Genomic DNA, 25,391 nt, shown 5'->3' with positions numbered 1-25,391 from the left:
ACAAATGTCATCAATGTCAGAATCTAAAACTAATCCAGAGTCCTCCAATGGTTATTCAAAATCAAAAAATGGGTTAGTCATCACATATGAGTATTCACCATAGAACTCACTGCAAGGTGCATGTTGATCTTCCATAACAACTTTGTCAAATAACTTGTTATCAACATCATGAGATGAAATCTCATCATTACTTTCAATGTCACATCTAGAAGAAGAACCCTCTGATCTCTTATAGTAGTAAGACAATTGATCACAATCAAACTCATCCTCAACTAAATCTAAACATTTGATATGCTCTTCAAAAATTGGGTTGATAACTCCATGCAAAGCTCCATTGTAAACATTATGACAAGTAATGTGTTGATCAACATCAAATTCTTCATCATATAATGGATTTGTGAAGACTTTGAGATTATTTCTAACATCACTATCATGAACACTTTCAGCATATGAAGAAGAGAAATTAGAATCATCACACGAAGACACACAATCCACTCCATCAACAAAGCATGTAGAATATAAGTCAATATTACTTTCATTGTCTTCATCAAAATGATTCAAATGTCTTGCAAACCAATCATCTTTCATCTTACCAATACGTGTTGATGCATTAATCTTAGGATCATTTGCATATTTATGATTACTACTACATGTAACCTTATGACATTTATCTACACAATTAGGTAGTCCATCCTTATAAATGATCTCCTTATCCTCATATTGTGCAGACAACTCTTCTTCACAACTTTCAAGCTCAAGATGATTTGCATAATTCTAAAATGGAACTTCACTTTTAGATTTAGAAAAAGAACTCGTACCTTTACTAGAATAAGAGTACTCACTTCCATAATTTCTTTCTTCTTCCCAATTTGAATCAAATTCATATGAAGATGAACATGTGCTATCACTATCCTCCTCTTGACTATAGTAACCACTCTCATCATTGTCTTCACGTGACACATCTTCATAATATATTAGATCAATAACTTTACCTTCATCACTTGAAGCATGACTTTTAGCTTCTTCATCCTCATACTAAGATGAACATCTTTCACCTTCAAAGTTTATAACATTATCAACAAAATGCAATCTATCAATAAGAGAAGGAATAACTGAAATCATTTCTTGCATATCTAATTGATCAAGTGAATCCACCTTATCATCCACTACTGAAATACTACAAACATGTGTACTCTATTCATCAAGAACAAAATCATCTCTCCTTTTAAACCAATAAAATTCATCTACACATGTCTTTAATTCTAAATTTTCAACAAAATCATCTACCACAATAGGAATACCTACTTGCTAATCTAAATTTGAACTGTACATGACATTGATTTCTCTTTTGGACCTCATCTTTCCAGCAATCACTTCTAAAGAAATGACTCGTAGTCAATCTGTACTCTTTGTTATTTTCAATCTCTATTGCTATCATGAATGCCTAATGCAAAGTCTTAGGTTCTTTATCTCTTAGTAGATAACTCATATTTTTATCAAATGCATCAAGATAAACCATTAAACACATTTGATCATCTGGCTTACCATTTTCAAGAATCTTATTTAAAAATTTTGTAAATTGGATATTGAATTCAGGAACTAATTCATCATTCCTAATTTGGATCTTTAAGAACTTCTCAAAAGAATCACAGATGCTTACTCTTTCCCCAAACTACTTCATGAAGGCTAAATGTAATTCATCCCAAGATGAAATATAAAATGCTGGTAGAAAGGAAAACCAATCTCTAGCATCACCTTCCAAAGTTTGAACAAACAACTTCATATGCACGTCTTCATGAGAAATGTCAAAATCACCAATCAAATCAATGAACATGTAAACATGATGATTGGATAAAATTTCATGTTTCTTATCGAACTTAATCAAATACTTTCTAAGATTATATGGCATAGGGTTTGGGAAACCATGAATGCTATTGAAAACTAATGGCATGTATCTCTTGGTAGAAATAGATCTAGAATTCTCATCCATAGACTACATAGTAGGTGAAAAGAAATTTTCCATTTCTTACAAACTTAAAACTCATTCACCAAAATACTTTCATAATTTATTACTTGTAGCAGATCTACAAACTTCTCTACCAATTCATACTCTGAACATACTTCAAAATATAAAAACATTTCCTAAGTTTATCCTTCAAAAAGTATGTTGAGATGTATCAAACCATTCTCCTACTTAGTGCTGAAAATACCACTTGATGAAGAATCTTTTGCGAAACTTACTTTCATGGAAAGAAAATCTCATGAAAGTGGAAAAATACCTTGAGTGTTGATGCCTACAAACCTAATCTGCTAATTGGGCATAGGTGCAAACTTCAATTCTTCACACCACTGATCAAATCCTTGTAGAGTTGCCATCTCCTTGAGGAGAAAAAAATGAAATCACTATTGTGATTCACCTTTAATATTCAAAATTCTTATGACAATAGATGACATACAAAACATCAAAACTTATCAATCAAGAACTCGTATATTCTCTCTTATTACTTACACCTTCTTACAAAACTTTTAGATCTGCGGAATTTAGTAGAAAGCTCTTGAAAACATTTATATAGAACTAATCTACATTGGTACAGAGATATTTTAGAGAGTCACCACTCACAATCATGAGAAATATTTACAACATGATTTATAACATGACAAATCTGAACTAAACTTTCAACTTATGGAACTTGCAAATCATCAAATATTTCAAAGAGAGAAAACACTTTTGAACAATTCTAAATCTGAAACTTTCTCAAAAACACATGCAAAACTAAACTAATTGAAGATTAGCTTCTAACAATGACAAAATAAAATTTACATCTAATCTTACAACATACTATTGTCCATAAATAAAGCGTAACTAGGGAACACAAACCTTGCATACAAAACTAAATATGCACAATATATCAGAGATTTCCAGCTCCTTAAAACATATTAAAAAATAGGACTGAAATATTCAATTCACACAAGAGATTCTTGTCCTTTTAACAAGGATTATTTGCCATCATGTCCCTAGTAGAGTCACCATCTTGTTGGCTCCTACTTTAACAAATTTAAAAATAACCAAGAAACTAGACTAATACATCTAAGGCTAGCAAATTCCTATGATGGATGCACTTGACTACAAATCTTGGTCCAACTATAAGACATAACTCCTTCTCCACTTCAAGCTCTAAAACACCTAGGTGGGTTAACCTTGAGGTTCTAATAAATGATACCAGTACAAATAAACATAAAATCTAAACCTATTAATAGTAGATGAAACTCTTATATCTTCTAATACTTATGCAATAACATAGAAATGAAATAGCTACAAATCATAACCTATGAACCCATTAGCTAAGTGAGGTTTAATTCCTTTTAGCCAACTACAAAACATGAAAAATTGGACTAATTTGATTAAAATGATTTGTGAAAATGAACTTCATCTCAACTTGTATCTAATTTAGTGATCATTGCCTTATCCATTGTAACATAGAGTCACTATCAGCAAGATGACCTAACTTGATTTTCTTACAATTAAGTTTATCAATTGAAATCCCCAAACTCCATTCTTACTATCATCCCCTCCACACACCCAAAAATCCTATCAAATCATTGAAGCATTTACTTAAATCCTTGAATTAAAAGCAACAACAGATCTCTAACACTTAACTCATCCAAGGTGTCTTAAATTAAATGAACCTTACTCATTCAATCACAAATTTAATAGCATATGAAGAATTAGGAGACAGAATAAGAGAACATAGATAATTCATTGTAAATCCCCTTTTGTGTGTATCCTTGGAAAGATTGAATACATTAACTGGTAATACTAAATGAAACTTTGGATATATTACATGATCTATCATCAATTTGTATTATCTCAGAGAAACAATACATGAAATGAACTCAGAAACCTGCACAATAATGGATGTGTGGCCTTTATAGCTAGAGCTCTACTCAATAGACAAGAAGTAAAACTAACCAACCTTGGTATTAGAATAGTGAAAAAAAATCTCCAAAACTAGAACCCTTATAATGGATGAGAAAGAGAAAGATATAGAAGAAGAATGAAATCTCGGATCTAATCTGGAAGTGACATGTGTCCACTTGAATCTCCATTCCTTATTGTTGTAAAACCTCTCTCATCTTTCTATCCATGAGATCTAATTTGGTTTTCATCATTGTTTTGTAAAAAACCCAAAATATCTCTTCCTTAATGATGAAAATCCTTATGTTACTAAAATATCTAAAAAGCATTATGAAATATTAATAATTCTTTGATTCAACTAACTAGGAGATGAAAAAACTTACCCATAACTACATTTTTATTACCTTTTACATTTACTCAATTCACCATGTCATAGGAAATTAGATCTAAAATGCCTCAGCTGAATTAAACTAAAAAGTTGGTACCTAAGACAAATCCTTGCATAATTTGAACCAGTGGCTTCCTATGCAAAAACAAACTCCAAAAATGAAAAGTTCCTCTCTTGTCGATTCCAACAATATATTATACTGTTCATTTTAGATAAAGATCATACCTCTGAGATTGATTTGAAATTTTAGGCCTTGGCCATGAACAGAGTTCAAAATGAAAAATTTAAATGTCCATATAGTATAAACTATATAAAATATTAAATTTATTTGAAACTCTACACTTTAAAAATATGAGTGTTGAAACATCCCTAAATTTTAGATTTTTTATTCACTTTCCATTCCCTTATCTCTCCAATTCATATGTGCCAAATGTCAGTTTCCAATTTAACCATCACCATTTGGGTGGGTCCCACATCAATCTCCCTCAAGTGTAAGATTGGAACCATGATAATTCTGATCCCCAACCATATGAGCCTTACGAACTTATGCTCATCGTAAGATCGTAACAATGCATTTGAAGAATTTGAAGCATTCACATCCCGTAGCATCTTACCTTGTAAATTTTCTCCCTACATTCCTACAATTCCTTGGTTGTCATGGCATCAATGTTGACTTTTCTTTCTTCTACAATCTCTTAGCAAGGATCTTTTTTGAACTGGCATAGCATATTATACCTTGATGTTATACCTTATGATCATATGATATCCTCTGATTTTCATAGCATCGTATCACTAATATTTTTCCCTCTTGCCGCTATGGTTAAGGCTTCTATCATAACATTGCAAATGAATCCTTCAAGGCCTCTAACCACTTGACCAACATAGGATCTTAAGCATTTCTCTCTCCTTTTCTGATGCTACACCTTGTTTATCTTACATCACATCACAACATCGAAGCTCCATTTTTGTTGCCTCATGATCTCCTGATGGATCATAGGATTGTGACCCTTTCCTCTTTCTTCTCTAATTATATGATGGACTCTAGGTTCATGCCATGTGTCATATTTCAATTTTTTTAACTACTTCCTATGTGAGGTACCACATATCCTAACACATCCATTTGAAACATTTGAAATTTATGAATCCCTAATCTTATGAACAAGGCAATACTCCAATGCTACTCCATATCGTAATATCTCAACCTTTTAATTCTAATCCCTGATAATGCAACAACTCGATATTATGATAAGAATTTAATTCTCCACCTTAACACTCAGAATAGCATCATAAATCTAAATTTCAACACCTTTGATCATATCCATCTATCATAGTATCTTAGGCCTTCATCATGAGCTTTTCAATCACACACAACACACACTTGACAACTTTGTGATATTGCAACACTTCAATCTTGCATCACCAATCTCATGATGATAGTGGATGTCATAGAATCATAGGGCAATTTATTCTCCTTACCAATCTCATGTTGATCATGAGATCTTAACTCTCCTTGCTTTGCCTTATGACCTTATGACATGTCGTGTAGTCCTAACTCTTCAATTTAACTCTCCTGATCTCATGACTAGCACTTGAAAGCTTACCACGTGGTACTTTCCCTTTGGTGTTTGAAATGGTCAAAAATTTATTGACCTTGGTCACCAACTAACCCCACATAGTAGGTTGTGAGTCTTCAAAGACCCATGCCTTTTAAGATACCTAATGTTAGTGTGGTGGTACATTTAAAAGGAGAAAAAAAATCCTTACCCTGTTGCATGTGGGATATTCAACTAGGAGACCTTTCTCAAAAATAAACACACCGCCCACACATGAGAGATCGTTGTCTCTAGTATGATGTTCACCCTATTCATTCCTACTATGTCTCAAGCCTTGGGAGCTCATGGCCTCCATTCCTTATCAAACTCACCCATCCAAAAATCCTTAATTCATGTTTGTAGACATTCATAGGAGCTAGATTTCAAAATTTCTTCAACTTGTGACTCAAAACGAGCATGCAATTTTGAGTCCCAGTAGGGCCTAAATTTTGGTGGGTAGGAATGACCAACAGAAATCACTCATCCACACAGAAAAGCTAGTCAACCTATCACCTTAAATAGTAATGCCCCCTAAAATATGTCTTTTCCAAAGTGGAGTAGAAACATGCTTTATAGGGAAATGCTCGTGTGATTTCATTTAGTTGGTGGGGTGATACTATGCCACTCAACTACCTTTATAAAATGTAGGATAGCATATTCTAAGGTGTTTATAAAAATAAGAAATAAGATAAATGAAAAAATAATAAAATACATCAATACATATTTGTGTGTGCACACACAATATTTCACTAATATATGTTCTCTTACCCTTGAAATTGAACCACTCTTTAATTTTTGATATACATAATATTTGAAATCTATTAGATTTTTTTATATCTAGTTCTATGCTCTCTATTTTGGTTTCATTTTCTCCTTCTCTCCATCATGTGGCTCAAACATCATTATTTTTTACTACAAAATTGTCTTAAAGTTTTTCTTCCCTTTTTAGTGTGACAGAAAGTGGTGTAGAATATAGCAGAGAAAGACATCTAATTTGAGACATTTTAAGTTTTATCATTTTAGATAGAATTTATTATTATTTTCTATTCTCTTTCATGCCTCAACTCTCATATTTGACAATTTTTCACATGGAATTATGAAACCAAAATGTGGGTAGCTGAAGGAGTGATGAAATTTTAATGAAATCCAGTGTTCTATCTCAATTTTGGTGGCCAAAATTCTATTACTTGGATACATTATAATACTAAAATGAGATGAAAAAAAATATACAAATTTAGCTATATTTGATAGTGTTTGACATTTTAATTTGTTGTTTAAAATATAAAGCATACAATGTGGTAGTCTGTAGCATTTTTCTTTTTCTTTTTTCTTGACTGTGTGCCTATCGGTAGTGAGGTTGATATGATCCCAAGCTCAAAATAGAGGTAATTAGTTGACCATTCTATTACTGACATTTTTTTCTTACATTTCCTTTTAATCTTCCTTACTTTCTTTCACATAAACTTAGACTTCTTGTAATGTTTTGAGGTGAGAGGAAAGATGTTGTAGTGATATCTTCTCCCAGTGTAATGATGTATTTTATGTGCATTCCTTAGGTTGACTCAGAGGAAGGAGCCTTGGGCTGGCCAAGTCACTACTTGGAGCACCCTTTATTTTATGCTAGGAGTTCTCATTGCAACTTGTCCTTCCCCTCTTTCCACTTTCTTGCATATTTTCTATGTTTTAAGCTTATTACATGTAAGTATACCCCTTCTTTTAATACTTTTACTATTTCTATTAATATATTGCATATACTGGCTATTTCCTCAATTTTATTTTTCTTTAATCTCTCATTAATTAGTAATTAATTACCTGGCACTAAGTGGCAACATGTAGAACAATGAAATGGCTTCTCTATCCTGGTTTTTTTTTACTACACTAGATGCTCTTAGCTATATAACTAATACATCCATTTAACTAGAACAAAGTAATAATACAGACATATCATTATATTCTTATATCATGTTATTCTTAGAAGTAGGTAAAGATAGATTTACACCAAAATGACTCATTTGTAATTTAAAAAAATTTAAACTAAAGTGGACTAGCCACCATAATTATATTAATAAACTGATTCAAAGACTCATCTATGGAAGAAATAGGAAGAAACCCCAGAATCATTGTCATATACATGCACAATATTTTAAATGAATGATTGTATTTGATTTTTCAAGTGAAAAACACAAAATTACTAAGAGCTATACATGAGGGAACCTGGTCCCTAAGCTAAACCCAAACAAAGTATCCAAGAGTAGTCGAGATGCCAAATACATAATTTATCAATACAACACTGATTTGGCATTGAGAACAACAAAAAGTACAAAAAAAGGGCACAACTTCCTCCAAGATGTTATGCTACAACCAAATTATGAATTTTCTTGGCAAGAATTCAAAATGGTACTGCCCACATTATCTACATTTCAAACTTAGAAGTGCCCTCAACTCCAGAATTGAATATAGAAAACATACACTAGATGACATGAGTTGATAAGGAGCCAGATATTTGTAGCAAGCATGTCACCATGAGTACACCCTCAATTAATTCAAATCTCCTCAAATCTTAGCTATCATTATCAATTGTGTAATTACATTGCAACCACACAATTTTAGTACTGTGACATGAGGACAATGATCTACCTGCACACCATTTATACTAATGACATAGAAGTTGACACAAGTACCTCTAAAAGGACTTATTTCCTCACTAACCACACTAGCAATCAGCTAGCAATCTAATCAATGTTTTTTTTATTCATATGATTACCCAAACCATTTACATCATGTACAATTAGTTCATGAAGTTTAGTATCAAGCCTAGTAACTTCTTCAAGGGAAAATGTTGTCACTTCATGACCATCACAACCTTATTGGCGAGGGGATCTTCAACCATATTACCTTCATAGAAAGTATGAGATATGTATATTTCTTGAAATGAATGAAGGAGAAGCCAGACTTGCTAAAGAATGTATGCAAGTTCCCAATTATGTGTTTCCCTCTTAATGCAAGCATTGATTATTACCAATGAATCACCTTATATTTGGACACATTGAAATCCTCTTTCTCTTGTAGAGCTAGACCAATCAGTAAACCCTAAGCCTCAACCATATTGTTTGTACCTTGGGGAAGTGGGCAATATTTCAATGCCAAAACAAAGCCCCAGTGGTCTTGAATGCACACACTTTCCCTCAACATCCCTGGGTTACCTCTCGAAGAGCCATAAAAATTTATTTTAACAATCCCCTAAATAGGAGGAATCTAGTGAACTAGATGAAGGTCATTTGTAATTATTATTATTATTTTTTATTTTTCTTATTCATATATAAATATATGCATAAAGACAAATTTTGAACCTTTACAATTCCACATTTTAAAGATTTATTTAAATATTTTTTATTCAATTTATTTGATGAATGTATCTTTTAGAAACCTATAACATTCATCAAATCTTTACCTAAATTCTATTCCATTTTTAATAAATATTTTTGAAAAATTACTTATGTTAGTGATCCAAATACTATCAATTGGTTGATTGACAAGGAGGTAGCAATCAATAAGATGTAACTAGAGTACCTAGAGAAAGGTTGAAGTTATGATGTTGTAATGAAGTATAAGGATTAGCTAAGCCATTGATGAAATAGTGTATTGATGACATACTCTAAGACATAGAGGATGGACACACTAAGACATATCAAAGATGTAAGGATTAACTAAGTTCTAGTTAGTGCTGAACAGATTCTCAGTTGGTGCCAAGTAGTCTTTAGGTGTCGAGTGAAGATCAGGTGCCGAGTAACACAAAATCCTTCAGGTGTTGAGTAGCAAAAAAAGATAATGGATGCCAAGTAAGTCTTCAAGTGCTGAGCAAAGTAGAAAATTCTATATATGCTAAGCACTAGTAAATAATAATAGAAGCCAAGTAACACAGAAGGAGTCGAGCATCAGTAAACCAATAATGTCAAGTTGCTGAATTATTTGTTAACACAAAGATTTGCTAGATCAGTATCGATAAGGTTGTTACATCAAATTTTGTGAATTAGTTGGATGATATGGATGATGAGTAGATGTCACAGAATTCTATGTAATCCATGCAAACCATTTTCAAGGCGAATGCTAATGGATTTATCATGAAATTTCTAGAAGAAATAATTTGAAGGGAAAACAATATCATTTTCTCAAGAGTAAATTAAGATTTGAGTAGGAAATCAAGAACAAAACTTCTTTATAAGGAGCTACAGGTCAGAGATCAAATGCACATGCATGAGAGGTAGTTGATCATAGGTGTGGTCATGTGAAGAAGCCAAGAGGAGTAAGAATAGAGAATCAAGACTTTGAGTTGATCAAGTGACCAAAGATTGCATTGGCATAACAAGTGGAAGAACTCAAGAAGATAGATCTTGAAGGGTGAACAAGCTGTCAGCACTGCAACGGAGAGAAGCCAAGCAAAGAAAGGGACTCAAGAGTGATTTGAAATTTGCATAGTTAAGGTTGCAATCTATATCAGGTCAAAACCCCTCTAATACTTTCTTACCATTGTATTAGATATTGAAATCCTACATTGCTAGGTTAGCTTAACAGCTAGGTGGATAAGCCTCAGATAAAGGATAGAAGATCCCTAGGAGAAGGATAAAGAGATCCTTAGGAGAAGGATAAAAGACATCCTTAGGAGGAGGATAGGAGATGCTTAGAGAGGGATGAAAGATTCTTTTGAGAAGGTGACTATAAATTTAATGGACTTGGGTGAGCCTAATAGCTCTATGTAAATCATTTAATAGGGTTACATTCTAAGTTGAATGTTCTTAAATCCTTTAATAGGGTCACATTTAACAATGTGTTGTAGCCTTTAACAGGGCAGACCATCAGAAGTGGTTGAAATCAATTGCGCAGTTATTTTGTGGGTATCATCCCCACTCCAGTTTTACCTTGTTATTCTTGGAGGGTTTCTAGGTTATCAAATCCTTAGTGTTATGGTGTGATGCATGTTTACTTTTCATGGTTGTTTAATGTTCAATTGCGTGCCTGATAATTTTAGTTATGTGCCATTAAGGATTTGTAGAAAAAGTTGTATTTGACATCATTGGACCTTGGCTAACTGATTCAACACCCCCCCCCCCCCTCTCAGTTATTCTAAAAAATTCTAACAATTGGTATCAAAGTGGACTGCTGATTTTTTTCAAGGTACTAGTAGTAGGAAGATCAAGATGTCCAAGAGAGAAGTTTTCAAGCTAAACAAAGACAACTTTTTTGCATGAAAAAGTTTAATGAAGCTACACCTTAGATCAATAGGTGACTATGCATAGACCTAAATCACAGTTGACCATGTAGACCCTGTAGGACCCCTCACTGCAGATGATATGAGCAAGAAGAAGGATCACAATCAAGCAATGTTAGATATTGCTTCAGCACTAAGCTATGCCAAGTATGATGACATCAAAGGATGTGATACTTCACATCAGATGTGGAATACATTATCAAGAATCTATGGAGGAGATGACAATGCCAAGAGAGCCAAAAGAGAAAGCCTAAGAGGAAAATTTGATGATATGAAAATGGAAGAAGAGAATGCTACTCAATACTGTGCAAGGATGAAGGAAGTAGTAAGTGCCATAAGATGCCTAGGAGGACAGTTAGCAGAATAAACAATATGTAGCAAATACTTGAGAACTTTTCTTCCTATCTATGCTATAAGAGTATTAGCCATCCAAGAGCTAAGGTGTGTACCAAGAAACTCAGTGACATTTGAAGGAATAATTGGAAGACTCACTGCCTTTGAGCTATCCAACTTTGACAACTACAAGCTAAAAAAATTTGAATCTACATTCAAAGCTAAGATGATGATAAAAGACAATGATGAGGTGCAAACAAAGAAAAAGAATGGAAAAGGAAAGTATGTATCTAGTGATAGTAGCATTGATGAAGATGATGTAGACCAATTAGAGGTATTACTAGCAAGAAAATTTCACAGAGGAAGATGCAAATTCAAAGGTAAGCTGCCAATCATTTGTTTTAATTGTAATGAAGTTGGTCACATTGTATCTAGATGCACACAAAAGAAAAACTTCAAGGATGGAGGCAACTTCAAGAACAAGAAAGAGGACAACAAAGACTACAGACGTAAAGGCAAAAGATGCTACATTGTTGAAGAAGACTCTGACGAGAATGATGATGAAGTAGTCTATGTGGCTATGAAAGATGAATTAGATGAAGATGAAGCAACTATCCTAGTAACCTGCATAAACAAAAATGATAGATAGATCATAAATAGTGGATGCTCTCATCACATGACTAGAGACAAAAGTAAATTCATTATTTTTACTCAATATGAAGGAAATAGTGTTAGATTTGGTAACAATGCACCATGTCAGATCAAAGGGAAAGGTAGTATCAAGCTTACAATAAAGATATCATGTGATAATGCATACTATGTTGAAGGCTTGAATTATAACTTGTTAAGTGTCTCACAGTTAGGCAACATAGGATGTAAGGTTGAATTTGAAAAAGGAGTTGCTAAGATTTATGATTCTCAAGAAAGTATAATAGGAAAAGGTGATTAGACTAAGAGTAATTTTTTTTACCTAGACATAGAAGATGCTTCTTGTCTCACTCTGGCGATGTATGCATGCAGACTGAACTAAAGTAGTGACCTCTCACTGTAACTGTCGATAGAACCCCACATGTCTGAATCTATTGAAGCACTATCGGTGGTGTCACTATCAGTTTCCACACTATATGATGTGCGAAGAGGAGTAGAGGACAAGCTAGGTGAACTTTCCTCAAAGTATACATCCTTTTCCACAAATATTTGATGTGTCTCAGGATCTAGAAGTCTGTATGCCTTCACACCATCTTCATAACCAATGAAGGTACAAGGCCAAGATGATTGTGCCTTGCATCCCCTAGAAGATCGCTTTGCCCATGTAGGACAACTGAAGACTCTGAAGTGTGTCACAATAGGTTTTCTACTGCACCATGCTTCAAAAGGAGTTTTACCATCTAAGGTTGGATGAGGAGAACGATTAAGAATGTGAGTGGAACTTGAGATTGCTTCAACTTCTAATGATGGATCTAGAGACTTGGCATGAATCATGCAACTTGACATAGACTTAAGAGTTTGTATCCTCAAAGTTGCAACATCTGTCTTATGTAGACTAAATGCTAGTGGAGTCTAAAGATCAATTCCCTCATGTCTGCAAAAGTCATTAAGTCTTCTATTCACATACATGCTTCCATTGTCCATTTGGAGTACTTTGATGGCCTTTCTGGATTTTTGTTCTACATGAGCCTTGAAGGCTAGAAATGTGTCCAACACTTCATTCTTGTTATGTAGAAAGTAGACCCAAGTGAACCTTGAAAATTCATCAACAAAAGTGAGTATGTAGTGACCCTGGCTGAATACAAAAGGACCTGCTAATACCATGTGAACCATCTGTAGAACACTTGCTGCTCTAGAAGACTTCCCTCTTTGTAACTTCCCCTCTAGATGCATATCCACTAAATCTGTTGAACACTCACCCTTAACAAAGTTGATTTGAGGTAGACCTTTGACCATTCAGTATGTGCAAAGTTGCTAAAGATAGCGGTAGTCAAGATGACCATACCGCTCATGCCATAGTTGCATGTTTGAATTGGATTGAGATAACAAGGCCTTTGAAGGAGAATTGGGTACAAAATGAGAGAAAGAGTACAACCTCTTGTTATGATTCACTTTCCCTACTACAACCAAGGAATCATCTTTAAGACTGTGCACTTTTACCGAGTTTCAAAGGAACTCAACTCTATGTCCATCTCTAAGGTGAGTGATTTGGTAGATTGAAAGCAGATTTGAACTTAGGTTTGGAACATAGAGAACCTTTTGAAACTCTCCATTTTCCATCTCCATGTTTCCTTTTCCTTCAACTTCCATTTTACTATCATTCCCCATGAATATGTGTGGTACCTTTGAGTGATTCATTGAAGAAAAATCCTCCTTTGAAGAACCCATGTGATATGAGGCACTTGAGTCAAATATCCATTCCTTTAACGAGTTTGCATTAGCCATGAATGCTTGCCCTTTTCCCTTAGAATCTAAAGAAGATCCCTTCTCCTTGTAAGCATTAGGCAATGGAACATTATGTTTCTTCATGATGTTGGTTAATTCATCAATCTTTTTGAGATAATAGTCATGCTCTTCATGACCCGATTTCTTGCAATAAGCGCACTTCTTCTTCTCCTTATTGTTGTTGTTCCCCTTCTTGTTAGAATTTGAGGACTTGACTTGTTGATTAGATTGAGGTGTTGTCTTTTCTGCATCCTTAGATTTGTCTTTCTTCTTCTTCTTCTTACCCTTTCCTTTATTTGAAGACTGTCCAACTAAATTTTGAGAACCCTCATTAGCCACCAATGCTTTGGACTAAGGTGATTTGAGAATCTCCATTGATCTCAACTTCTTTTCTTCATCATCCAATAATTTAGCATATTCATCAAAAGTGACTTTCTTGTAGGCAGACCCTAAGGTAGTCTTTGAGGTGTTAAAAGAAGATACAAATGTGGAATATTCTGATGGCATCTTGTTATGGATGAGATAAATCAGTCTGTCATCTTTGATAGAACTCCCACAATCATTAAGCTTTGTCCTCAATTCATTCACCTTGATGATGAAGTCCTGTATTGAGTCATATGACTTAGGATCTAAGGATACAAGCTCATCTTCAATTTTGAACACATCCTCTTCAAAAACTTTACCATAAAGGCTTTCGAGGGTATCCCAAGCTTCCTTGGATGTATTACATTTCTTGATTTGATACATGATCTTATCATCTACCCCCAAGCATAGGCTTTCCTATCCATAGCTACCCAATTTGAAATATCACTTGCAAAAATATTATCACCTACTAGTTTAGGAAGAGTACCAGCTACATATTGTGAAACTCCATTATGCATTAAGTGATACAACATTTTGATTGACCACGAAGCATAGTTATGAGGAGTTAATTTAGGAAACTTAAAGGTTCCCATAATGCAGAAAATGAAAGAAAAGTGCAGAAAAGAGAGAACACAACACCGAGAACACCCCCCCCCCCCCCACCCCCACCTTTTCACTAAATCAAGAAACCCTTCCAAAATAGATGCTTTGGGCACTTTATCAGTAGTACGATTATAATGGACCACTTGCCAATTTTGGCCTTCGTGGACTTTTGATTTTTCTTTTTACAACCTCTTAATAGAGTACAAATCTGAAACTTTACAAAGTGCTACAATACTAAAGCATTACAAAGAAAAGAAAGGCCCTGTTGCTGAAAGTGACAATTTTTTCTACACGACACTATAATCTGATGCCAAATTTGGAAAGAAGATGAAAAAATATACACTTTCACAAAAATTGGAGCCTTTTTCGACTCCAGATGTGCCTGTACGGAGCGTTTGAAGTTGCAAAACGTAGGATTATGCAAGTACAATCACCAAAAATGCAAATTTTGAACAATCCGTGCAAAAAAACCAAAAAATAGCTGCACTACTAAAAAATTTAGAAAATTTTACCCAATTTCAAAAAAAATTGCACCTTATTTGGAGTCCAGATGTGTGAGTTATGGCCTCCTGAAGTCGGACTGCAAAAACCAAAATCAATTTGGAGAAGGGTTGCATCAGTGAATGAAGGGGTTAAATTTGATGGTCATACAACCATCATGACAGTTCTATTTTAGCCTATTTTGACATCTAGACAAGCGTCAATTTTAAGCTATGAAAATGATGATGTCAGCAAAAATTTAGACCCACTGAATGATGTGGCAGTTGGCATTTCAATCTGTACTGTACGAAAGTCTGGAACTATATGAAAATTTCCTACATGTCAGGTGACATGGCAATCTAGTTAGATGATGACTGTGCTAATGACTATACTCAAAGGTGCGCTGATTATGGTGACACGTGTCAAGGAATGTGACTGTACAACTATCCACGTGGATTGTATTTTGGCTGTCGTGTGGGTGAAGGAGATTTTGGCGCATGGCGATGCTTTTGCATATCCCTATGGATGAGCAGTGGTTTATGTGAAAGAATCCTATGGGTGCTACATGTCAGTAAATACGCAATGCAGGACTCTGTGAATGCGAAACAATGGGAGCCATTATCAAAATATGCTATCAGAGATCCTTCTGCCCGTGCTGGAGTTTGATTGAATTGCCACCAAAATAGATGCATTTAGTCCCACATTCATGGGTGGTAGGATCTGTATATTGTTTAAAATGAATGCCACAAACTTTGAAGGCAAAGAAGTTTGGGGTGAGGGGACTTGGTCGACGGCAGTGGAGTGGCTCTGTCGGAGTCGAGCAGAGTGCCCAATTGCCAAAAATTTGAATCCAACTATTGATGGATTTGTGGGTTCAGTTGTGGGTTGTACAGTGGCAAACTGAATTGTGCCTACTAATGTATTAAATAAACCCTAAAAAATATTACAATAATCCACCAAAATATAGACTGCCGAGCTGGGGTGTCACTGCCCGGTTCAGCCAAAAAACTTTCTCCGACTAAAATAAATTTTGAAAATAATTTTGAAAAAAGCTAGATAATAATTTCTCTGAACATGCAATAAAAATGTCAAAAATACTTTCGAAAAATACACTAAAAATTGTAGAGAAATAATTCAGATCTGAAAAAACAAATCAATTAGATCCAAACATAATCATACCTAAAATGCAAATTGGGGCCTCTGGGTTTTGATTTGCAAAAAAAAATTTGCCTCGCGATCAACTTTCACCAAATATAGGAAAATTTATAGTCAATCTTCACCAAATCAACACTCCAGATGTAATGGAGAGGTCAGATCTAGCTCTAGACGCTCCTAATTTTTGTGAATCCTCTAGAATCATGTTGAGGTGCTGAAGCATGAACGGTCTCAAATGGCTATGTGTAGAGAATCTCCCTTGGCTCTGATACCATGTAAGAATTTGGCTTAGGCTAGAATTCACCCAAGAACTAAAGAACTCAACAAAAGCACATGGTAGACCAAAATAGACAAAGTATGATTAGAATGATGATATTCATTCAATAGCTGGATGAGAGTACACTAGGAGTGCCTGAATATAAAAGCCTTAGGAGAGCTTCTAGAATGCATAGAAGTTAGCATCATGATATGTCATACAACCAGGCACATGTCCACCAAATATGGATTATCCTCCATTAAGCATGAGATTAAGTGTGATGATGTGAGGATAAGCCTACAATGGTGTAGCACACAAATCAGTGGTGTAGACAACATGTGCTAAATGAGGAGTGCGAAAAACTATGTTGTCATTATGAAAATTAGTGAATGATGCATACTTCTGTGTTGTAGACACCATGTGCATAATTAGAGTTGCATAACTCAACGAGAGTACACAAACTCCTAGGTGTCTCACTTAAAATAATAATAAAATAATGCCAAATAATTAAATAATGCATTAACCTAAGTAAAACTTAAGTAAGTGTAATAAGTAAATACTTATTTACACCAACAAAAATAAAGAGGCAAGACCAATGACAAGGAATAGACTCAAAAGTGAAACATGTCTACTCAGCAAAATGGAACCAAAAATAGTAAGTGATGCCATAACAGATGATGACTGGTACAATGCTATGAAAGAAGAAATAGAACAAATTGAGAAGAACAAGACATGGACTTTAGTCTCAAGACCAGCTAACAAGAATGTGATTGGAACCAAATGGGTGTTTACAAACAAGTTAGATGAAAATGGTTAAATCAAAAGGAACAAGGCAAGACTAGTTTGCAAAGGGTATGCACAAGAAGAAGGACTAGATTATGGAGAAACATTTGCTCTAGTTTCCAGAATGGAAGGTGTGAGGACCTTACTAGCATATGTAGCCTTCAAAGGATTTAAAGTCTATCAAATGGATGTTAAGTCTGCATTTCTGAATGGTATACTTGAAGATGAAGTCTACATAGAGAAACCAAAAGGTTTTCTTGATGAAAAGAACAAAAATAAGGTATGTAAATTGCATAAGGCTCTATATGGATTAAAGAAAGCCCCTAGAGCTTGGTATGAGAGACTTCACAAGTATCTAGTGCAAATAGGATTTGAAAGAACTAATGATAACAACAACATGTACATCAAATCAAAAGAAGGTAAGGATATTCTTGTATCTAAAATATTTGTGGATAACATAGTTTTTGGAGGAAAGGAAGTACTTTGCAAAAGTTTTGCTGACAAAATGAAACATGAGTTTGAAATGTCTATGTTTGGAGAAATCAAAATCTTTGTAGGATTGCAAGTACATCAACTAAAACATGGTATATTTGTGACACAATCTAAGTACATCAAGGAAATACTCATGAAGTTTGGATTGGAAGACTTCAAACCAATCAGCACACCAATGGAAATAGGACACAAGCTATCCAAAAATGATGAATTTGCTGAAGTCAATCTAACAATGTACAGATCCATGATTAGATAACTACAATATGGTGTACATAGTAGACCAGACATAGCACTAGCAGTTGGAATAGTGACTAGATTCTCTGCTAATCCTAAAGAAAATCATCTCATGGAAGTAAAGAGGATAATGAGGTATCTCAAAGGAACTGATGATTTTGGCCTATATTACAAAAAGAATGAGAAGTTTGAGCTCAATGCATACACAAATGCAGATTGGGGAGGAAACATTGATGATAGGAAAAGCATAAGTGGAGGAGCATTATTCTTAGGAAAAAGGCTAGTTACTTGGACTAGCAAGAAACAAACATGCACATCTCAGTCCACTGCAGAAGCAGAATATGTGGCAGTAGCAATCAATTGCACAAACATTGTATGGCTCAAAAATCTATTGAAAGGAATGAAAGAAGAGGTAACCAAACCTGTGATACTATATTGTGATAATACAAGTCCTATAAATATATCCAAGAATCCAATGATGCATGCAAAAACCAAACATATTGCAATGAAGTATCACTATGTCAAAGAATTGGTGGAAGACAAACAAGTGAAGATGGAGTACATTCACACAAAGGAACAAATTGTAGATATCTTCACCAAACGATTGCCCAAGGAAGCATATGAATATCTTAAAGGCAAGTTGGGGGTAATGTCCCTAACTCAAGCAGTCTAAAGGAACAAAAAAATTGCCCTACATCAACAGGAGTAGATCATTGAAATATCAGAAGAATGATGCAGAGGATGACAATAGGAGCAAAAACTCCAGATCAATCACGAGCATGGTAATAGAAGGAGAAAACATGAAAATGCAAAGCTTATATTTAGCATGTTGAAGATGCTACATCTTTGGCATTTATGTCAAAGATAGAGATATATGAGAAACTGATCAATACAAAGTAAGAGGGAGATATATGTGGAAAATTTATGAGAAAGAGGGAGATTCAAAAGAAATAAGATTCAGCAAGAAGCTATGAAGGATTAGAAATATAGGGTAAGGATGCAGTAATTCAGAGGGAGAAGCAGAACAGAGGATTCAGTTTTTATCAGCAAAAGATAGAGTTATATACCAAGCAGACAACATATGTAATTTTGGTAGTAACTAAGTTGACCAGCTTAATCATTTGATTAGTTTGGTTTGCCACTAATGCTAAAGAGGGAGATTGTTGGAAATGATTGAAAAGAATAATGGAACTGGTAAAGAATGTTTTCAATCATTGTTTTGTCATTGATGTCAAAATTGCTACTTGTAGGAATGACAATTGCTTTAGTGATCCAAATACTATCAATTGGTTGATTGAAAATGAGGTGGCAATCAATAAGATGTAACTAGAGTACCTAGAGAAAGGTTGAAGTTATGATGTTGTAATGAAGTATAAGGATCAGCTAAGCCATTGATGAAATAGTGTATTGATGACATACTCTAAGACATAGAGGATGGACACACTAAGACATATCAAAGATGTAAGGATTAACTAAGTTCTAGTTAGTGTCAAACAAATTCTCAGTTGGTGCCAAGCAGTCTTCAAGTGCCAAGTGAAGATTAGGTGCTGAGTAACATAGAATCCTTTAGGTGCTGAGTAGTAGAAAAAGATAATGGATGCCCAGTAAGTCTTCAAGTGCTGAGAAAAGTAGAAAATGCTATAGGTGTCGAGCACTAGTAAATAATAATAGAAGCTAGGTAACACAAAAGGAGCCAAGCATTAGTAAACCAATAATGTTGAGTTTCTGCATTATTTGTTAAGACAAAGATTCACCAGATCAGCAACAATAAGGTTGTTACATCAAATTTTGTGAATTAGTTGGATGATATGGATGATGAGTAGATGTCACAGAATTCTATGTAATCCATGCAAACCATTTTAAAGGTGAATGCTAATGGATTTATCATGAAATTTCTAGAAGAAACAATTTGAAGGGAAAACAATACCATTTTCTCAAGAGTAAATTAAGATTTGAGCAAGAAATCAAGAACAAAACTTCTTTATAAGGAGTTATAGGTTAGAGATCAAATGCGCATGCATGAGAGGGATTTGATCATAAGTGTGGTCATGTGAAGAAGCCAAGAGGAGTAAGAACATAGCATCAAGACTTTGAGTTGATCAAGTGACCAGAGATTGCATTGGCATAACAAGTGGAAGAACTCAAGGAGATAGATCTTGAAGGGTGAACAAGTTGTCAGCACTACAAGGGAGAGAAGCCAAGAAAAGAAGGGGACTCAAGAGTGATCTAAAATTTGCACAGTTAGGGTTGCAATCTGTATCAGGTCAAAACCCCTCTAATACTTTCTTACCATTGTATTAGATATTGAAATCCTACATTGCTAGGTTAGCTTAACAGCTAGGTGGATAAGCCTTAGATAAAGGATAGAAGATCCCTAGGAGAAGGATAAAGAGATCCTTAGGAGAAGGATAAAAGAGATCCTTAGGAGAAGGATAAGAGATCCTTAGGAGGAGGATAGGAGATGCTTAGAGAGGGATGAAAGATTCTTTTGAGAAGGTGACTGTAAATCCCATGGACTTGAGTGAGCCTAATAGCTCTATGTAAATCCTTTAATAGGGTTACATTCTAAGTCAACTCCTTTTATCACTCAAAAAATAATTAGTTAGCTCCTTTTATCACTCAAAAAGGAATCAGTTAACTCCTTTTGTCACTCAAAAAGGAACTAGTTAGCTCCTTTTATCACTCAAAAAGGAACTAGTTAACTCTTTTTATCACTCAAAGGCAACCAGTTAACTCCCTTTTCATAAGGTAGTTTCCTTTATGATTGCATCTCCTCTTCAATCTTGACCATCCATTCTAATTAATCTTGATCATCGATCACCTCTTGGATTCTATAAAAGAAGCTCTCCATTCCTCATTATAGAGGATGAATTTTTGAATTTGTGTCAAACTTATGCTGAAATTCTTACTCACTTTGCTCATATTTTCATAGCTTTATTTCTTTTATTGTAATATCATTTACATTTTAAATATGCATCCATTTAGCATACTATGCTTCTTCATTTTTAGATTAAATTACATTTCTCATTTAGATTAATTGCACAATCATACTGTTGCATAAAATCCTTTGTACTAAAAGGTCTGGTTGCCTACTTCTCGATCAGAGAGAAAATAGGAAAAATCCTTCTAGTTAGAAGGCAACGAGTTGTTATGTTGGATCCTTTAGATAAACAACATAATGTTTATTTTGGGATGATCTTGCAGGTAAGGACTATGTTGAAGTGTATGTGAGGATCAGAGGCCCCCAATTTTGCATATACATTTTTGGCACCCACTATGAGGCTCAAAAAATTAATTTTTCTAGCCTCATTTTCTATATTTTCTATATTTTTTTATTATTCTATCCATATAGGTTTCTAAACTTTCACATGAGAAATCTAATTTTTGTATGAAGATCTAAAGATTTCGCATCTTCCTCTACAGTTTCTCGTGTGAAAAAGTGCATAATTGTGCAGATTCTCATGCGATGGACATCATTTCTTCACATAGGTCTGTGCATGATTTCATGTGGAATTTTGCAATAGCAATGTGAAATATAGTTTTTCAAATTCCAGTTTATTAAGATGTTTGTTTGACTAATAATTTTCTCTGAAGCATTTTATTTTGGATTTCTATTTTTCCATTTTTATTTTTGATTTCTATTTTATGGGTATAAAAAAGAATAAAAAATGTTAAATTTTATTTTTCCATAATTAAGCTTCTATTTGACTAATAGTGTTTTCTAAAGCATTTTCACTTGGATTTCTAGTTTTCAACAACTTAATAGTGGTTTGCAAGATGCTTGACAAAGACACCTTTTATCCAAATACTTCAAACATATACTGACTATGTGAATGTAGGACGCTTGTCAAAGTTACACATGATGAAGATTTGTTTCAAACCCAAGTAAAAATTGTGTCTTCTTTTATTTCTTTTCACACATAGTATAAATAGGGCTTGTGAATTTCATAAGGTGCAAGATAGGGAATAGGGGAGTATGCTCTTTACCACTTCGAGGTCATGACCAAGGGTAAATCAGAAACCTAGAAGCCTCTAAAAGATGGCATTCAAGGGAGGCAAGAAAGTTAGTGGTTCTCCCAAAAAAATATTTTAATGAAGAGATGATGGTTTCCTTTTAAGGGATCAAATTCTTGGAATAGGCCAAGATGTTATCAATTAAGCTTGCTCGATGATTAACATGTCTTGTGTGTTTGGGTGAGGAAATGAGGTAGAGGAGTATGTTCTTTCCCCTTGAGGGAAATCAAAAAAATTGACCCTTAGATCAAAACCACCAATCTAAATCATCCTTTAGATGGCCTTCCAGAGTGATCCAACCTTTGGGGATGACCCAAGTGAGCACACTCCTTTGACTAGAGATTCCACCTCACTCTAATAAAGAAGCTTTGTTGAGTGAAAGACTCCAGAGCCATATTAATTTTCTCTTCATTATGATATCACATATCAAGAAGAGGCTCTATAAGCTACATAGGTCATCACTGGCCCCAGTCTTGCTAGTCAAGTGTGTGCACTTATAGATGCTAGTGTGGGCTACTAGCCTCAACTTCACTTGTGAAGCAATCAAGGAATAGTATGAATGGAAGCCAAGTAAAATCCTCTTAGTTAGTTGCAACCCAATTCACCTTTGAAAGGAGGCATAATCTTTGTGCAAGGAGGGGGAAGAATCTCTCCTGTAGAGCTCACCATAGGCATGCAACTAGGCATTGGAAGGTGGTATATGTACTTGATCCCTACCAAAAAGGTGTTCATTCAACATATATGTTATTGAGCCCTTTGAATACACCAAAAACATGGGTACCCTTTAGGGGGTGACACAGCTATGTGAGGTGCATGTATGCACATAAGTTGTGGGACAAAGGTTTTGTCTTCTCTACCAATTTTCTATTTTAGGGATAAAAGCATGTTTTTTATTGAGTCTTTAAACATTGTCCAAACCTGTCAAACAAACTAAATGTCAAGACTCCCTCACCCCTCTAATTTTCTTTGTCCTTGGTTGGGTTGCTTGAAACTACTGCTTGCTTCCTGTGTTTATCTGAAAACCAATTGTCTTGTCCAAAAAAACCAAAATATTGTCCAAAACTTGAAAACAGTCTTACTACCTATCTAAAATTTGTCAAAACGACCAACAATCTATCTAGAATAGTCTAAAACTTGCAAAAATTGCTTCAAAATTTAGTATCTTATTTGTCAGAGCTACTTGCGCTCTAAATCTAGTTTTTTATCTACAACATTTTACCTCTTTTCTATCTACAAGCAATATCAAACACCGACGTCTTGCTTAGCCAATGACTTGTGACCTACACATAAACTAGTCTTGTCTCTTTTTCACTTTTTCTTTGGTCTTTGGTGCTTGTCATACTCCATGTCATGATAGTCATAATCTTTGGCTATTCTATCCATTACTCAGATGACTCATAACTTAGTATACAATACCCTTATCTTTTCTTTTTTTTAGACTATGTTCTTGTGTGGTCATTGTTTAAGCTTTTGTTTTTTGTCATTTTCTATGATTGTGGCAATAAGAAGTGGCAACATGTTTTATCCCCAAAGACCTAGACAAGGTAGAGCTAGGGGTACTAATCATGGTAGAGGTTGTTCTTCAGTCCATACATGGTCTATATCTAGTTCATCTAGTGAGGAATCTTCATAATCCCCCTCACCTATCAGATCACCTCAGGTCCACAAAACATTCTCTATAAACTTTTGAAAAAATAGGAATCTCTTGTATCAAGAGGATCCTAAAACTAGCAAAGGTCTTACATCTCCAAACACCATGTTTGAATTCTTTTTCAAAGGACCTTTCCAATCACAACATATTGAAACTGAACATGTTCCTACAATGGCTGATTATGAACCTAAACATGGTGACCACAGTAGAAATCAAGACCAACATAGGAATGATAAAGAAAAAGACCATTACACTGATGAGGAGGAAGAAGACATGGAAATACTTCCTGAATACATAAAAAAGTTTTGTAAGGACAAAAACTTTCAAAAGGTCATGGAAATCTTGCTCAACAAAGAGAAAGAAAAATACTTTCTCAAATTTGCCCAAGAGGGAGCTAAGCTACCCCATCATTTCAATGTGGAAACTATCATCATGCCTAAAGAGGAAACTGAGACTTCAAAACTCCAAAAATAATTGAAAATAATGCAAGACCAATTAGCTCAAATGATGCATGATAAAGACAAACCCATGAAAACATACACCTTATATGCTCTTTTTCCATTTCCATTTGATAAGAGCATAGACATGCCTCCTTTTCCAAGAGGAGTAGAGTTACCTAAGTATGATAAATACTTTGAAACTATCGGTCCCCAAGATCATTTGTGGGAATTTGGTGCCTTTTTATGGAATTTATGCATTATTAGACGTATCTCATGTGTTTATTCCCAAGAAGTCTAGATGGTTAGGCTATGGAGTGGTTTTTACACTTGCCTCCTGGTATCAAAATGTTTGATGAAATTGTCAACTTGTTTGTCTAGTAGTATTCTCATAACATTCAACACCTTGTTAACATCTAAGATTTGTGTAATCTTAAATAGAGAGTTGGGGAGCCTTTCCTCACATTCCTTTAGAGATGGAGACAACTTTGCACCAAATACTCATGCAAAATCCTAGAAACAAAGAAACTTGACATCTTTATGGATAACCTCCTACCTGATTTTGGGTATAGAGTTCAACTTCAAGGTCCACATACCTTCAAAGACATGGTCACACAAGCTATCTGGATAGAGGAATTCATGGTCAAAAAGGGTAAAATAACCCTTCAAAAGGACACTAAACAAGGGTCAACCTCTAATAAATACAAGTCTAGATATGTGAACAAAAACCAAGAGGTTGTACATGATAGAGTTGTTGACAACATTACTCCTAAACCTACCAAGGCAGGGTTCAATCTTACAGATAATCTTAAAGCATCCAAGAATGTTGAGAAACCTCCTCCTAACAATAATACATTGAAGAAACAACTAAGGAAGTCATGGGCTACAAGCCCTAAGTGAGATTTTACACCTCTTGGTGAACCTTTGGACGTGGTTTACAAGACCTTGTTACAAAACAAACTCATTTCTCCATTGGACAATTCTCATCCTTATGA

The sequence above is a fragment of the Cupressus sempervirens genome, unplaced genomic scaffold, assembly GCF_028749045.1.
Source record: "Cupressus sempervirens isolate cs-2001-9-10 unplaced genomic scaffold, ASM2874904v1 CseChr00s100002_03, whole genome shotgun sequence".
In the NCBI taxonomy this organism is placed as follows: domain Eukaryota; kingdom Viridiplantae; phylum Streptophyta; class Pinopsida; order Cupressales; family Cupressaceae; genus Cupressus; species Cupressus sempervirens.
Note: the sequence above shows the minus strand (reverse complement) of the source record.